The sequence below is a fragment of the Lathyrus oleraceus genome, chromosome 5 (assembly GCF_024323335.1).
Source record: "Lathyrus oleraceus cultivar Zhongwan6 chromosome 5, CAAS_Psat_ZW6_1.0, whole genome shotgun sequence".
Classification (NCBI taxonomy): domain Eukaryota; kingdom Viridiplantae; phylum Streptophyta; class Magnoliopsida; order Fabales; family Fabaceae; genus Lathyrus; species Lathyrus oleraceus.
The window spans coordinates 258,103,706-258,108,221 of NC_066583.1; the positions used below are offsets into that span (position 1 = coordinate 258,103,706).

The 4,516-nt window shown below is 38.5% G+C and overlaps 1 non-coding gene across 1 annotated transcript; it reads left to right on the forward strand.

Annotated features, from left to right (window-relative positions):
* The first annotated feature begins 2,571 nt into the window (after positions 1-2,571).
* Positions 2,572-2,678, forward strand: LOC127088475 (small nucleolar RNA R71). Its single transcript, XR_007790309.1, has one exon. It is a non-coding gene; the product is annotated as a small nucleolar RNA R71 (small nucleolar RNA).
* Positions 2,679-4,516: the final 1,838 nt, after the last annotated feature.

Sequence of the window (4,516 nt, forward strand, 5' to 3'; positions counted from 1 at the left end):
AAGCTTTGTCCGCATACGGAAAAGTCATCCATAAATACTTCCATGATGTTTTCGAGAAAATCGGCGAATATTGCCATCATGCATCTTTGGAAGGTTGCAGGAGCATTACACAAGCCAAACGGCATTTGTCTATAAGCGAAGGTACCAAAAGGACATGTGAATGTTGTCTGTTCTTGGTCATCAGGATGAATTGGTATTTGAAAGAAGCCTGAATAACCGTCTAGATAACAGAAATGAGAATGTTTTGCTAATCGTTCTAACATCTGGTCAATGAATGGTAAAGGGAAATGGTCTTTTCGGGTTGCTTTGTTTAGTTTCCTATAGTCAATGCACATTCTCCATCCCGATTCGATACGTTTGGTTATAGTTTCTCCTTTTTCATTTTCAATGATTGTTACACCTCCTTTCTTTGGTACTACGTGTACAGGACTAACCCATTTGCTATCAGATATAGGATATATGATACCTGCCTCTAATAACTTGGTTATTTCCTTCTTCACTACCTCACTCAAGATCGGGTTTAGTCTCCTCTGGTGTTCCCTAGAAGTTTTACAGTCTTCTTCTAGCATGATGCGGTGCATACAGATAGAAGGACTTATTCCTTTAAGATCGGTGATGTTGTATCCTAGTGCGGTTGGATATTTTCTTAAGATATGCAGGAGTTTTTCTGTTTCGAGTCTTCCTAGGTCTGCATTAACTATCACTGGTCGTTCAAGTTCTAAGTCTAGGAATTCATATCTCAGGTTTTTGGGAAGTGTTTTCAGGTCTAGGGTTGGTTTCTTAAGGCATTGCGTAGGGTCCGGTGTTATTGCTAAACATTGGTTAAGTTTGTTTTCTACAAGATAGTCAGATGATTTATCTTTTTCTAACTCTGTTTCTTTTATGCATTCATCGATGATATCCATGAAGTAACATGAATCTTCTATTGCAGGTGCTTTCAAAAATTTGGAAAGAATGAACTCAATTTTCTCTTCTCCTACTTCGAAAGTGAGTCGTCCTCGTTTTACGTCTATGATTGCACCGGCAGTTGCTAAGAACGGTCTTCCCAGTATAATGGGTGTAACTTCATCTTCTCTAATGTCCATAATTATAAAATCGGTTGGAATGTAGAATTGACCTATGCGCACGGGAACGTTTTCAAGAATTCCTATAGGATATCTAACGGAACGATCTGCTAGTTGCACAAACATTTTAGTTGGTCTTAATTCTCCCATTTCCAGTTTCTTGCATATGGATAAAGGCATAACACTAATACCGGCTCCTAAATCGCATAAGGCTTTGTCAATGACAAATTTTCCTATGTGACAGGGTATAGAGAAACTACCTGGGTCTTTGAGTTTAGGAGGCATATTCTGGATTATAGCGCTACATTCAGCGGTGAGTGTAACGGTTTCGCTATCTTCAAGTTTCCTTTTATTAGAGAGAATTTCTTTCAAGAACTTAGCATATGAGGGCATCTGCGTAATAGCTTCTGTAAACGGAATTGTGACGTTTAATTGTTTCAGTAGGTCAACAAATTTTTTAAATTGGCTCGCATCTTTGGTTTTAATAAGCCTTTGAGGGTAAGGGATAGGTGGTTTATAGGGTGGTGGAGGTACATAAGGTTCCTTCTTTTCTATGGTTTCCTTATTACTCTCTTCCTTTTCCTTAGGTTCACTTTCCTCCTCAGTTGACTTTTCAGAGTTTTGGTTTTCTACCCTTGGATCAGACGGTCCTTCCACTTCCGTTCCACTTCTCAGTATAATTGCATGAGCGTGGCTTCTCGGGTTAGGTTGGGGTTGTCCAGGAAATGTACCAGTTGGGGCAGCAGTAGGTGCTTGTTGTTGAGCTACTTGTGATATTTGTGTTTCCAGCATTTTGTTATGGGTAGCCAGGGCATCTACTTTACTTGCTAGTTGTTTAATTTGTTCGCCAGTGTGTACATTCTGGTTTAAGAAATCTTTATTGGTTTGCTGTTGAGAAGCTATAAAGTTTTCCATCATGATTTCCAAGTTGGATTTCCTAGGGGCGTTGTTGTTAGGTGTAGATGGGATCGGCTTTTGATATCCCGGAGGTATAGCTGGGGCTTGATTTGGAGATTGTCCAGGTGCGTATAAAGCATTATTACTCTTATATGAAAAATTTGGATGATTCTTCCAATTCGAGTTATAGGTATGCGAGTCGGGGCTTCCTTGAGCATAGTTTACTTGCTCCGTTTGGATTCCTGTTAGGAGTTGACAATCTGCAGGAGTGTGACCTTGGATTCCACAGACTTCGCAATTCTGAGTTATGGCTACCACGGTGGCTGGAGGTGATACATTTAAACTTTCAATTTTCTGGACCAGAGCATCCACTTTTGCGTTAACATGATCAAGGTTACTTATCTCGTACATGCCAGTTTTCGTTTGAGGTTTTTCTACCACTGTTCGTTCGCTTCCCCACTGATAGTGGTTCTGGGCCATGCTTTCGATAAGTTGGTAAGCATCAGCATAAGGTTTGTTCATTAGTGCCCCACCTGCGGCGGCGTCTATTGTTAACCTCGTGTTGTACAGGAGACCATTATAGAAGGTATGAATTACTAACCAGTCCTCTAAACCATGGTGTGGACAAAGTCTCATCATGTCTTTGTATCTTTCCCATGCTTCGAAAAGAGACTCGTTATCTTTCTGTTTAAATCCATTTATCTGGGCTCTCAACATAGCTGTTTTGCTCGGCGGAAAATATCGGGCAAGAAAGACTTTCTTCAACTCGTTCCATGTGGTGACTGAGTTGGAAGGAAGAGATTGAAGCCATCTTCTAGCGCTATCTCTTAACGAGAAGGGAAAAAGACAAAGTCGAATTGCCTCTGAAGTGACACCATTAGCTTTAACAGTATCAGCGTATTGGACAAACACGGATAAATGAAGGTTTGGATCCTCGGTAGGATTTCCAGAGAATTGGTTCTGTTGCACTGCCTGCAACAGTGAAGGTTTAAGTTCGAAGTTGTTTGCTTCGATTGCGGGTGGAGCAATACTCGAATGCGGCTCATCTTGCGATGGAGCGGCGTAATCTCGAAGAGCACGAGCTGGTTCTGCCATCTCGGGTATCGGCGAAGGAAGAAGATTTTTGAGATCAGGAAGTTCGACAGGAGGGAGATTGTTCGCAGCACGGTATTCCCGAATTCGTCGTAAGACTCGGAGATATAGTTCGATATCGTTGATTCGTAAGTAGAACGGCTCGCCTTGTGAGCTAGTATATGGCATACAAATCAACGAAAAAAAGGAAAAAAAAAGAAAAATAAGCCTTAGTCTCTACAGCGTAACAGAAGAGTTACGATATCGACTAAATAAAAGTTCCCGGCAACGGCGCCAAAAACTTGATCGCGACTTTATGAGTCAAATTTGGGGTACAAACTGCAAGTGCACAGTTCTATCGCGTAGTTTTAAAAGATATCGATCCCACAGGGACTTATGAATCGATATACCGTTTTCTAAGGTTACTTCGTAAAGCTAAGGCGGATAATACTTTGATTGTTTGGGGGAAAAGTTAAAACTAAAATAAGATCTAAATTAAATATTAATCAAGCGGATATCGGTATGTAGTTCGTCGTAATTAGGGAATCAATTCTTCGTTGGTTTCTTGGTTTTAAAATAAATCCTTTCGGTAGACACTATTGGTTAAAAGTCTTATCTCAAACTCTCGCTCTGTTGAATAAACTATGATTTTATATTAACGTAGCTGTCACTTATTAGTTAAGTCCAAAATCACTTTTTGAAAACAATAGAATCCGTAGAAACTCTTTTTAAGAAAACACTAATCGTTTAAACACCCTTGTCTCAAACTCTCGCTCTGTTGACTTAGATTATATAATTAAATTCAAATGCTTAACTCTCGTCCTCACATTCAACCTTTAAAAATACTTTTTGAAAAAGATTAGAATTTAATTAACTCTAAAAATTGCTTTCGCCCTGATCTAGAATTAATGTCCAATTTACACTGTCCAGTTAAAAACTCAAACTCTCGTTCTATTGATTTTAACTTCTTTATGTCTTTTACTTTCGTACAAAACCTTGTTATTAAACCTATAAATTGAGACCGTAAAAAGAGTGATTTTATTTTTAAATGTAATTAAACCAACTTAGTTTTGATTCCTTCATTCCGCTTACTCTACATACCGATACCTAAATAAATTAGCCAGACATACTAAACAGATCTAAATAATCAGCATGCATAAATAATTCCATCTCAGGCAGATAACATAAGTAAACAGTAAAATAAAGCATATATAAATTCAAACTATAATTAAAGAACCTGAGTAATTAAATAGCAGTCTTGAACACTCCACCACAGACCGATTGGATTTGTTCTTGAATTCTTCAATCGGACAGGAAAATAAAAGTGAAGGAATAAAAATCTAGGGTCTAACGTAAGGTTAGATCTAGTAAAAGGTACACAATAGTTTCCGGTGTAGAAACTATTGTGCGAAAAATTAATTAAGTGCTGAAAGATTAACTGGAAAGGAAAGTAAAAATAAGAATTGCAATTAAAAAAAAAGGCA